The sequence below is a fragment of the Grammomys surdaster genome, unplaced genomic scaffold, assembly GCF_004785775.1.
Source record: "Grammomys surdaster isolate TR1022 unplaced genomic scaffold, NIH_TR_1.0 189, whole genome shotgun sequence".
Lineage (NCBI taxonomy): Eukaryota > Metazoa > Chordata > Mammalia > Rodentia > Muridae > Grammomys > Grammomys surdaster.
The window spans coordinates 4407599-4420974 of NW_021604634.1; the positions used below are offsets into that span (position 1 = coordinate 4407599).

The 13376-nt window shown below is 41.3% G+C and overlaps 1 protein-coding gene across 3 annotated transcripts in view; it reads right to left on the bottom strand.

The window, feature by feature from the left end:
- Znf407 (zinc finger protein 407) overlaps positions 1 to 13376 on the bottom strand; it is a 378589-nt gene that overhangs the window by 364544 nt on the left and 669 nt on the right. The gene's annotated exons all lie outside the window — the stretch shown is intronic.

A 13376-nucleotide genomic window follows, 5' to 3' on the forward strand; every position in this document is an offset into this window, starting at 1 on the left:
AGTTCGAGGCTAGCCTGGTCTACAGAGTGAGTTCCAGGACAGCCAGGACTACACAGAGAAAACCTGTCTCAAAAAACAAAAAAATAAATAAATAAAAAAAAAAATAAAAAAATAAGCACTATCAACTTGTTAAAAATCTAAGTGAACAATGTATTCCAATGACTTGACAAAGGAACGATGGATGGATAGATGGATGGATGGATGGATGGATGGATGGATGGATGGATGGATGAAAAGATGGGTAAGTGAACTGATAGATAAGAGAGATGTAGTAAAGGTAAGGCAAAGGGGTCTAAAGGTCAGCTCCCTTTAGGATACAGGGACAATGGGCAAACACAAAGAAGTGCTACAAAGAGAAAGTTATATTGACAAAAAATGTATCAGAAAAGATTCATCAAGCCGGGAGGTGGTGGCCCACGCCTTTAGTCCCAGCACTTGGGAGGCAGAGGCAGGTGGATTTCTGGGTTCAAGGCCAGACTGGTCTACAGAGTGAGTTCCAGGACAGCTAGGGCTACACAGAGAAACCATGTCTCGAAAAACCAAAAAAAAAGAAAAAGAAAAAAGAAAAAAAGAAAAAAAAAGAAAAGATTCATCAACAGAACTAAGCCTGGAACAATATTTATATGGGACACAATGTTTGTGTGATGTTTAAACTGTCTCTCCACAAACCACTGATTAGTTCCAAGGTAAGAAAATAAAATACAATTTAGTAATTGTGAAGTGGGAAAGAATAAATGGTACTATCTTGGCTGGGTGATAAAACAAGCATCTTCTATGGAGGGCAGATGGACACTGTGTACCCCAGGCTGTGGCATCATGATAGCCTCCCATCACCCATGCTTCACATCAGCCAATACAAAGCCTCTGACTAAGAGAAAACAACAAACAAGCACAACCCCAGGAGTGTTTTGTTTAAAGAAACAAAATGGCGAGAAGGCCCGCCAGCCTCAAAACCTCAATGTCATGAAAGACAGATTATGGAAGCAGGCTAAGAAGACTATATATAATGTCTGAAGACTAGATCCTGTGCTGGCAATGATAAATGTAATAAAGACATTTTATGTCAACTCACAATAACTGTCTATGTACATTTACAAATCTGCTAAGACTACTGCAGTAATGCAAAGGGGCATCTCTATTAGATTTCTAGTGGTTTGGTTCGGCTTTTTTTTGAGGCAGGGTCTCACTATGTAGGCATAGCTATCCAGGAACGCATAGAGATCCTCCTACTTCTGTCTCTCAAAATACTGGCATTAAAGGAAAGCAACATCTTGCCCAGTTAAGAATATGTCTGTTCTTAAGAGGTTATCAATTGAGTGCTCCTGAGCAAAGGGTTTTGATACATACATATGTGGGGCTGGATTTAGACACACATACAGAGGAGGAACATGTGTATATGAAGACTAGATGTTTAGGGGAAAAAAAGACAAAATGAGAAAACAAGACGGCAGGGCCAGAGATCTGTCTAACATGCACAAGGCCCTGAATTTTATCTCCAACAGAACAAAGCAGGAGGAGAGCGTGCAAACTGACAACAGATAAATCACTGTAAAACTTACATAGACAGGTATCCTAGAAAATGTTCTAAGTTCATTCTCACATTTTTCTATTAAATTTAGAATAGTTCTCAAATAAAAACTAAAATATAGAAGAATCTTAATCCAGCAACATTGCTGCTCTGGCAAGGGATCACATGGCTGTAATACAGATATACCCTTAGTACACATCTTTAATCTCCCCAAAAATGAAGATATAGTTTGCAGAAGGAAGCAGCCATGTTTGAAAGTGATATGTAATTGAGTGGCAAATCAGAGAAGGCTTGAACAGACTTAGTGAGAGACAGGATATGCCCAACTCTCTCACAAGTAGAGGGAAAAGGTGACTAAAGAGAACAGTGTAGGGGGAAGGAGGGGAGAGGTAGAAGGAGAGAGGGAGAGACGAAGAGGGAGAGGGGGGCACGAAAGGGAGAGCAACCTAGAGAGAGCACAGTCATCTGAGTTCAATGCAGTGGAGTTTAGTCAGCTCAGAAGGGAGTACAGTTGAGTTCCAGTCAGTCAGTGCAGTGGAGTTGAGTTTGTTAGTTTGTAAGTTCATGCTTTTCCATGCAGGTCAGAGGAGATAGTTTTAGCAGGATAATTTTAGAGAGACAGACTGCAGGTGAAGATAAAACGAGCCAGAAAATGAGAAGGAGCCAGAAGATTAGAACAAACTGCCAGAATTAGTTTGAGGCCAAATAGAGCAATTCAGAAGCCAAGAAAAGCCAGACTGAATTAGTCAACTTGGAGAGGAATTTAGGCCAGAGTATCTGAGTTGAATCAGCCAGTTAGAGCTCAGAAAAACTAGAAAGGATGAATTTATTCAGTAGCAAGCCTCTGATACCACACATATAGCAAAAAGTTACTTTTACACTTAAAAAAACAAATGAGAAGCCTGGAAGAACAGAGTAACTTTATAACATGGTGTATATAGCTCTTCACAACACTGTCTTGCCTTTGAGGGCACCATCACATACCACACACAGAGACACATATATATGCACATAAAAAGTAAAATAATGCTTAGAAAAACTTCAATTGATAATATAGATGCTTTTAGAGGAAAATAAGCATTAACTTATACCAAGAGTCAAACTTACTAAAAGGACTGGAAAGACTAAAATTGAAATAATGAAAAACACCACCAATCAGTTCTCACAGTAAAGAGAACAATTACTCTTGAGGACCACCCTCGTTTGGTTGCTAGCAACAACAGTTCACAAAGTCTTGTATCCTCTTAGCTCTACAGGCATCTGCATTATGAACACAGACACGTAACCACAAAGCCTAAATAGACCTTTATCTGGATGTGTTGTGCTTTTGTCTTCTGGCATCAATACCAATCCATCCTTTACAAACATAGCTAGAGAGCAAAGGTATGAAATTCCAGGGAGAGATTCGGAATTTAAAAAGCCTGTTCTGTAGCAGAAAACCTATACTTTCAAAGTGTTTTCTGGGTGGTACTTAAGAGCTTTACTCAGGCCAGGCAGTGGTGGCCCACGCCTGTAATCCCAGCACTTGGGAGGCAGAGGCAGGCGGATTTCTGAGTTCAAGAGTTCGAGGCTAGCCTGGTCTACAGAGTGAGTTCCAGGACAGCCAGGGCTACACAGAGAAACCCTGTCTCGAAAAACCAAAAAAAAAAAAAAAAAAAAGAGCTTTACTCAGGAACCACTGAGCTTCCCTAACTCTTCAGAAAGGGGGGGGGGAATATGAATATACATTTAATGTTTAAGTACTGACCTCTAGAACTGTAAAGGAGAGGAACTGTAAAGGAACTGTTACGTTGAGGGTAACGGCCAATCAGAAAAACATAATGAACATATTTACACCAAACTACCACACAGGTCTCCAAAGAAACTTGTCTGAACCATAATTTGCTATACAAAATTACTTCCAATGCCATACTTTTAGCAAGCATTGCCCTGGTGTCATAATAAATACATAAAAGATACCAGATCCCGTTTCTGAAGGTTCTTAATGAAAACCACTTGATCTTATTTTAGAAAGACTGTCATTTCTATTTCCTTCCTTCAATGACCTAAAATTTCTAAGCTATTTTTAAAACTGCATTACCACCTTACTTTAAATTCTAATGGTCTTATAATTATAGTTTAAATTAGCATGCACTTCTTTAACTGATATTCTTCATTGAAAAATAATTGATCCAATATGCCTCAAATTCTGCTCCATAAGTCACAATCAGCAGATACCATTAATGAACTGTGTATTTCCAAAGAAGTGGCTGTTACTGTTTCTAGAATTCAACCACAGTTCCAGTTATAGTCATGGGGTTCTCTCTACATAACAATTAGTTATGAAGAGCATGCTGAGCCTGAGTTACACTTGAAAATTAAACTACTGCCACACAGCCTGCAGTCCACTTTCCCTACCACGCTAATCACCTTACCTAGCTTTGTTGAAGACTATTTTTACTAAAAGAAAAGAAAAAGATGCACTGTCTAAGAGGAAACAAAAGAGAAGTATGACCACCAAGCAAGCCGCAAAGTATTCAGAATTAGAGCATGGAGACTACCTAGTTTTCACAAATGTTGGCAAAACAAGAGCCCGAGTGCCTGACACTGCTGTTTTTAAAGCCCAACATATCCTACATGTACTCTAAGAAGGAATCTCCTAACTTCTCCAGAGACACATTCTAGGAGAAGCATATTCCAAAGACTTACATACACATTCCAGGAGAAGGGCCTAAGATAAGACAATTAAAAGGTTATTATGAAACTGGGCCCTTAGGGCAATAAACCTGGGTAAACAGGAGCTACGGTAAGATAGACTTAGCTAACACTCATTGTCCCAAGATAATGTGCAAATATGAGTTGCCAGGAAACCGGGCGTGGGAGCGGCTGTTTGTGGACAGCCTTTTTGGTTAGCATTGTCTAAGAGGTGATTGTAAAACTGCCCTCGTAAGCCCTATGAAAACTGTATAAAAACTGCTCTTAGCTTTAGTTCGGGGTTCCTTTAGCCTGCGGGGCAACCCCAGTGCACTGGATCAATAAACCTCTTGCTTTTGCATTGGACAGGAGGAACCCCCATCTGTGAGTGTTTCTGTGGGAGCATGTCTTCTCAGTTTGGATCTTAGGGTCCAACACTCTACATGAACCTATACATACTTGCATATAGACTCTGCGTACACCTAGAAGGGATCACCTGTGTTCACTTGTGTCTTAAATGTAGACAACTCTGTCATGAAAGATCTCTGATGGTCTGTCACGTTCTTGATAAGGGACTGAGTCTGTCAGAAACTATCACATCTCCTAATTGCAAATGCTTGACAGATCTCAAGATATTTACAATTTTAGCACTTTGGTTACCAAATAAATACAGTAGTGCTTCTTGGTTCTGAAGTGCACTTGATTTGATACAAGGAGATGCTGAAAACACAATTCTCTTCCACCTACATAACTTTCAGAGTGGTGGCAGTGATACCATGACAGCTTAATACGGTTTAGCTGATGGTTATAAAACAAAATCCCTAGTGTGGATTTTAATAAGACAAAGGAAAACAAGGCTATCAAAATCAAGGGGAAAACTGGCAAGTGTTGATTTCCCAAAAATGGCCCCTTTAGTCAACAAACTGTCTACAGCCAACCTATAGAGAATGACATTACCTACCACTTTCCAATGACCTAGACAGAAAGCTGAGGAAGTCTGTGATCTGCTAGAATGATAAAGACAGCTGGGCGGCGGTGGCGCATGCCTGTAATCCCAGCACTTTGGAGGCAGAGGCAGACGGATTTCTGGGTTCTAGGCCAGCCTGGTCTACAGAGTGAGTTCCAGGACAGCCAGGGCTACACAGAGAAACCCTGTCTCGAAAAAAAAAAAAAAAAAAAAAAGAATGATAAAGACATGTATTTCTCTGAAAACAAACCCATAAAGGTAAAGAGTAACTTCAAAAGAAATGAAGAACACTCCTCACCAGTCATTCCTATCTTGACCTGACTTTTGCTTGGTTTGCCTATCTGTGCATGATTTATTTTTCCTTTAAATCTCCATGGCATTGAACAGCTGGACTGTTCGACCCCTTATAACCCTGTCCAAGGGCAAACTCTGTGTAAGGCAGGGATGGTAATAAAGCTTGCTGCCAGAGAAAAATCAGTTGTTTAGTGGCACATAAACTTGGCAGTAATGTGCTCAGACCAGTGCCTGAAATAGAATAAGTGCTCAGGAAAATTAACCAACAAAATCATCAAAACCAGTTTTTCCTAACAGCACTTAGGAGTCAGGATCTCTCACACTTCAAAATCCCATCTTCATCTTCAGCTTATCTTTTTCATATAAACATTAACAGTACTCACACAGAAAGGTAGGTGTGCAAGTCAGAAATGATCTAAGACCTGAAGTAGATACCAAGTCACAAACACAATGTGTTACCACAGAGTCCTTCCATAGACCTTCACTCCCCACTTTGCTCTTATTACAAAGTGTAACTAACTTCACTCCTTTTTGCCTTTGGTTTTTTTGGTGTTTCCTTTTTTAGTGCTGAGTATGGATCCAATGCTTTGCATATGCTATACGAGCACAACCCAGAAAGCTACATCTCAAACCTTACTGCTTTTCATTAATTGTCTATATTCTTAACAATAATGCAACTTCATTCTTTGTGTTTCTGAACTTTAAAAAGTTAGGACAGGGGAGAATACAATATATACAGTCTTCTACATTTACTTTGTTTCCCTCTATATTTATGTTCCTTTAGTTTGAGAGAGGATCTTCCCTCTAGGTAGTCAAGGTTATCAAAGTAGTAAAGTATGGCTAGTACCAAGCCTGTAATTGTCCCCTCTGGCTCTAGAGCAGCTGGGATTGTAGCAGTGCACAACACACTTGGTTAAGGCTTTCCTTTAGTACTTGTCTCCAGGCACTCAGGTAAATTTCCCTGGGGCAACATTTTTCAAATATTACCATCACAGGGTTTAATGGCCCAAGCCTTTAGCCCAGAACTTGGGATACAGGCAGACAGAGATCTCTGCGGTCTGGTCTACATACAAAGTTCCAGACCAGTCAGGGCTATATAGTAAGATCCGGTCTCAAAAAAAAAAAACAAACAAACAAAAAAAAAAAAACCCATCAAATCTCCATGAACGATGGAAAACATCTTAGCACCACTGTGAAGTGAAGACTAAGAGCAGTAATGTGAACACTCAGGTGGTGGAGGTGGGATTTCAAGTTCAAGGTCAGTCAAGGCTACAGGACAAGTTATCAACAAAAACAACAAAGACTCAGGAGAATTAATGAATCAGAATGCATACAGTCCCATCACTACCAGTTTACAATTACAATCCTTGCCTTACTTAAGTATTGCTTGTTTTCTGCCCTCCCAATAATATTTTCAGTCCTTTTACATTGTTGCCAACCTAATGTACAAATTACACACCAGGGGCTGGAAAGATGGCTCAGCAGTTACGAGCGCTGGCTGTTCTTCCTGAGTTCAATTCCCAGCACCCACGAGGTGGCTTACAACCATCTATAATGAGATCTGATGCCCTCTTCTGGCCTGCAGCATACATACACACAAAATGATCATACATACATAAATTAAAAAAATATGTTAAAGAATTACACATAGTCTTCCTAGTTGATATTGATACTAATCATCATTTTTAGGTTCATGTTGGGTGGAAGAGGAGAGAATGGGCACCTATGTATAGAGGTTAGACAGCATCTTGGGAAGTCAGTTCTCACCTTCCACCTGCTTCTGCTACTGGGTTGTTTTCCTGGCTAGCCAATCTGCAAGCTTTCCTAGCAGTTCTCCTGTCTGCTGTCCACCTCACTGCAGGAGACTGGGATTACAGACGTGCACCAATTTGTCCTGATTCTTCACATGGCTCATCAGGCTTCAGCAGATATCACTTTTACCTGCCATCTCCCTAGCCCTGGTTTCCTATTCTTACTGGCATGTACTGCTTGCCCATCAGGATAGTTTTAGCCTTTTGCCAGTAATATGTGTTGACAAATTCAATTCTGTCTGATCATTTCTAGATGGGTCTGCTTCACATACCGTCATCCATCCTAACACTGTCACGCATACTCTTTTCCCTTGTATCTTTTGTGACTGATTCAAGAATATCAATCATACAATTATTGCCCTGGATTATCTTCTAAACATTCTAGTTTCACCTTCAATATTTAAGTCTTCTATTAACCTGTACATGACTGTTTCTAATTACATAAATTAGATACATCCCATGATAAGTTCCTATTTGCTAATAAGCACGCATATAAACTATAATTTTAAGGCATGAAAGTAGTGTAAGCAAGCCTGTAAGGCTCTTGACAACTTGAGCCTTGCTTCTGATCATTGCATTTCCCAGGGCTCTGCTCAGCTACCCTGACAGTCTCCTAGAATATCCTGCCTTCTTTAAGGGTATCATGTACTTCACAAATCTCCCTCCTAAATCCTGCCATAAACTTAACCTACCTCCTCTTGGGTTCTACCATACAACAATATGTTTGATAACAAGACTATAGACTCTCTGGGAGCAAAATGTTTACAATCAGACACCTGAGGCCTTAACAGTTAAAAACAAAGTTAACTGTTAGATGAGTAAATGTTCACATGTAATGGAAGTCAATATGCTGGCTTAGCAACTACAAATAGGGGCTATGTAGTCACACTGCCTTGACTGGAATCCCAGCAACACCATTTAAGAGCTGCATAGCATTGCACAAACTGCTTACCCTAAATTGAGTGCACCATAGTCAATAAAATGTAGTACACAACTCAAAGAATATGCTGGATATTAAATGAGATTATGAAAAGTGTTTATACAAACTAAGATCTCAAAACATTATTGTTGTTATTTCCATTGAATTCTATGTTCTTATTACTTTTTATTATTTCTTAGTACTAAGTCCTTATTATTTCAGAAACTTCTGTCTTGGGTACACACAAGAGAGCCAAATTATTAAAAAATAACATTACATGAGAAAATAAGCATGTACATAAAAGCAATAATGCTAAAAAGGAGAAATGAAACCTCGTGTTGGGGACCATCCACCCATGTCCACCCTCTCCCCAAGATTCCTCCTCCAGAGCCACATGTAGGAAAATTCTGAATGTAATTATAGAGGCTGTAAATCCCTTTATACTTTGAAATGGCCATCAACTCCTGTCTTCTTTGCAGCTACATCTCGGTTGTACTGTAGGTAGTTACAATGGATAGTTAAACAGAGCTGCTGGAAGCATAATCTAATTACAATAGTCAGACAGTATAATTGTAGAATAACAAAAAAAAACAAAGTCACTTTTCACCAAAAGAAATCTTTAATAAAGATATATACACATAAGATAAGGGCTGTGTTATAGTTGAATCTGAAATGTCCCCACATGCTTGTTTTTATCTCTTGGTGCCAGCTTGTGGCCTTATTTTGAAACTTGTAAATGCTTTAGGAAGTAGAGACTACTGGGCAAAAGATCACCAGGAGCAGACATTTCCAAGTTTTACCTTTGGTTCCAACTTGTCTTCTCTGCTTCCTAGTCCACAGTACATTCCCTGTACTGTGTGAGCTCCACCACACTGTCCTTTCAATTCTCTAACTCTATGAGCTGTGCCATGAATCTCACCATACTTTCTTTCCTTTCAGCTCCCTGAAACAATAAGCTAATAAACTTCTCCCCTGGGGAGCTTCTGTCAGGTATTTTGTGAAAGTTAATACAAAAAAATCTCTCTCAAATGTTACATACAGAGAGTAACAGGCAGTTTTTCTAGGACATTTAAAAACCAGAATGTTAACAGATATGCAGAAAGTAGACTTCATTCGTGGCCTTGCAGAGGAGAACATGTGTCCTATTGGATATTGCCATTAACATTCTGGCAAAAACATCTACTGTAGTTTGCCTATATTCTGAAAACAATGCAGGAAAAACAGGCAATCTCGCTAAGAGAGGGGTAAGAACGCCTTTCAAGTTGTGGACAAAACAAGGACAGAAAAATACTATAATCATTAAAGAGGTCAACACCATTAAAGAGAAGCACAACAAGGTACACCATGATTGTCCTAAGTTTTACTCACTGGTAAGACTCCAAGGAACAAGTGGGAGGCATGGCCTTGTTGGAAGAGGTATGTAACTTTAATTTTTTCAAAGCCTACTTTTAATGAGGGTTTTTTAATATTTTAACCTCTCTTATAGTCCACCATCCACTGGGGGTAGTAGAAGACAAAGGATATGGGGGGAAGTGGATCTGTTTAGAAATGGTTCTTTTGAGCAACTCCCATCTGTGTTGTCTGGAAATCCGTAGTTTAGTTCACAGGTCAGTAATGCCAGCTCAATCCACTCACAAACACTTCACAGATATACCAGTAGTTTAGTTTGGCGGTCTCAGGATAGTAGTAATGGTGGCACAACTTAGCAGGAACTGCCAGGCCTCAGGCAAATCAACACAAGTTAGTAGGACAGACCAGTAGGAATGACAGGAGATGTTCTTGGCTGTGTCTCCCTTAGCAAAACTGAAGATCAGTGAAGACATGAGACCAAGAAGCATTTAGCTTTGTAAGCAAGCCAAGCTCAGCCTCAGTCACTGCCCATTGGGCCTATTTATACTCCCTCCAAACATCATGTGTCCTCCACGGTCTTGTCTCAGCACTTGAGTCTGTGTCAGCTGACATCATTCTGTTAATCAGCCTGAGTGCAAGGAAGCAGCAACAAACTGTAGCACATCACCAGAAGTTTTCTGGCGAGTTTCTCTCTTTGGAGTCCTGACAAATGGAGTTCAACTACAAAATGTGAGGCATAACGACATGTATGTTGTCAGCAAAGAATCCTTCATCCTGTGTCCTTTCACATGCTTGTTTTAGCAGAACCTCCTTTCACCTGTGTCTGCTTCAGCTAAATGTGAGTCTGCCTTAGCAAAACACCATCTAACACACCTGACTTTCCAAAGAACCCTTAAGATTCCACTTTAGAGCTGTGTCCCCGCAGACAGGCTTTGAAGTTTCAACACCCCAGACCAAGCCTGGTCTTGCTCTCTTTCTGCCTGGAACTTGCAGATCTTGGATAAGCATGCACACATACTCCCATCATGGATTCCAGGCATGATGATCACAGACTAACCTTCTAAAACTGTAAGTCCCTAATTAAATGGTTTCTTTTATAAGCTGCCACTGTGCCTCTTCACAGCAAAAGAACAGTAACTATGACACTATGGCACCCAGAAAATGCAATGACAGTTGCTGCTAAGAGCAGAGAAATCAGGTTCCTATACCCACCCAAAAACTACAACACAGAGAGCTAAAGGTCCCACTCCCTGGGGCCTGGACAAGACATGCAACCATAGCAGGTACCACCTGTCGCCACCTTGACTCAATACTTTCAATACGTTCAAATGCTGAAGGATGCACAAAAGCTGTAAAGATCGGCCAACACTTGAAATGTCACATCTCCCGGCTTCACCAGTTTTTAAATCCAGCAAACTAAGTAGTAACAAGTCCTGCTAAACTTTTTTACTTTAGAAGTTACCCCCCTATTTTGAAGGAATTCATTGCTGTAAGAATTGTGCCAAAGAAAATCCTGCTTCTCTCTAGTCCCTGGAAACAAGAGTTTGGCCAATTTTATGTGCTCACTTAGAAGATCACAAAGATGCAGAGACACAAAAAGGTTCTTTTCCTGGGGCAGAAGGGACTCAAGAGTCTATCAACAAAGGTAGCAGCTTTCTCCAGTGGTGACTTTGTCAGCAGCAAAATTCTAACCAGACTACATATGGGATGTGGCTTGTGCTAGAACTTCAAACAGCCAGTCTCTCTTCAAACACATTTCTCCAGCCTGCCCCTTTCATTCTGAAAGCTATCTACTATCTTCCAGGATATCTTCTGTTTAAATCAGTCAAAATCCATCCCTACAGTTGACACTCAAGAACTGAGTGGCACCGCACACCTTGCCCTCAGAGAATGCTGTGTCAGCACTAGACTGTACTGCCAATGCCAGTTAGTAGCTTAGTCCTCTACTACCCATCCATCAGTTTACTTAGTGCAATGGCTAGCACAGAGCAAGCAGGCCAGTGGTCTGTATAAACTCCACAGCAGGGAAGATAACTTTGTATTGAACCACCAACTTGCATTTGGAAACATCCACTGTCACTGACACTGACTTGACACTGAGTATCAAAGAACCACATGGAGCTGCACAGCTTCATTCATTCATGAATTTACATACTGGGATTTTTTTCCATCACCTAATTAGAAAACAACTTTTTTAAAGGAGAGAAAAAAAATTAGGATTCTATTTCACCAGAGTTTTCCTCCAGTAAGAAAAGCAGTCCTTTTGGGAAAACCACCCTTTGACAAAAGTACATACCTACTAACCCCTGCCACCAAACTCAAGTGTTATTTTCTGCAAGGTTTCACCACTCCGACAGGCAAGTAGGTATAATTTCCTCTGTACTTCCAGATCTCTGATCTAGCACATTTTTTAAAATAGGTGCCTCCTAAATCAGATCTCAAAATCACCTTTTCCAGCACCTAGAATGATGGCTGGCACAAGCAGGAAGTGCTGATTTTTGAGTGGAGACACTGGTTTAGTACCAAATTCACTCTTTGTGCCACCCTGCAACTTTTCTACAAATCAAAAAAAAAAAAGTTTAAAAAATGTTTCCTCTGCCAGGCAGTGGTGGTGCATGCCTTTAATCCCAGCACTTGGGAGGCAGAGGCAGGTGGATTTCTGAGTTCGAGACCAGCCTTGTCTACAGAGTGAGTTCCAGGACAGCCAGGGCTACAGAGAGAGACCCTGTCTCAAATAAATAAATAAATAAATAAATAAATAATGTTTCCTCGATAAGAATAATTTTAATGGAACCAGTGTTGTAAACAATTATTATGTCTGCTATACAAGAGAGTTTGTACAGTTTGGCAGTACAATCTAGTGTTGACACAGTATTCTCTGAGGGCAAGGTGGTACAGTGAACTCAGTTCTTGGGTGTCAACTGTAGTGATAAGTTTTGACTGACTTAAAGTCCTACTTGTAACAAGACTTAAAAGGAAACATTTGAATGTGGACATTAGTTTCGTCCAGGTTATTAAACAGATGTTTGTACATTGAGAGTAACTGCTACTAAACAAGGCTGCCTTGCTTTATGAACTATGCAGAGTATGTCCAACTAACAGGAGATCTTCAAATATTTTTCAAGCAGTATGTTTCCAAATGGACTGTCGTCCCACTAATAAGGCACACACTGTGACCAGCCCTGTAAAGTATAGGCTAAAAAGTTCTCACTCAAGTCATGTAGCATTAAATATGACCGCCCGTAAGAAATTCCGTGTGTGTGTGTGTGTCGATGTGCTCACAGATTCTAGCTCCACCAAGGGGTCCTATTCCAGAACTCCTCATATAAACGGGCCACTCAAAACCCAACACAACCAACAGGGGTCAGCAACTACTGTTCCCAACGCCCAGCAGACTGATCAGACAGAGGGAAGCACCGCCACCCGGTGCTCCTGAGGACCCGGAGGTGTGTGGGAAGGGGCAGACTGCCCACTGCCGGCGCAGCGGCCAGTGACCCGACAGTCACGTAGAGCAGGAAGCTCCCTTTCCGTCATGGGCTCCCTGTCACCAGCATGGCGTAACGGAAGAAGCGCGAGTGGCAGCGGCTTAGGCAGGGAAGCCGAGCGCACTGAAGCGGGCGGCCCGCAGCCTCCGAGGGAAGCCTGTCCCTCTGAGCGGACGCGGGGTAGCGCTACGGCTGCGGAAGCAAACGTGCTCCCTGAGACGAAGAGGAGAACGGCCAGATCTCGAAGCCCAAGGCCGCGCAGAGACTCTGAGCAAGGCTGTCAACGCGCCAGCCAAGGGCAAATCCGTGCCCGAGGGGCCGGAGAGGGCGCGAGGCCGCCGCGGCGCCG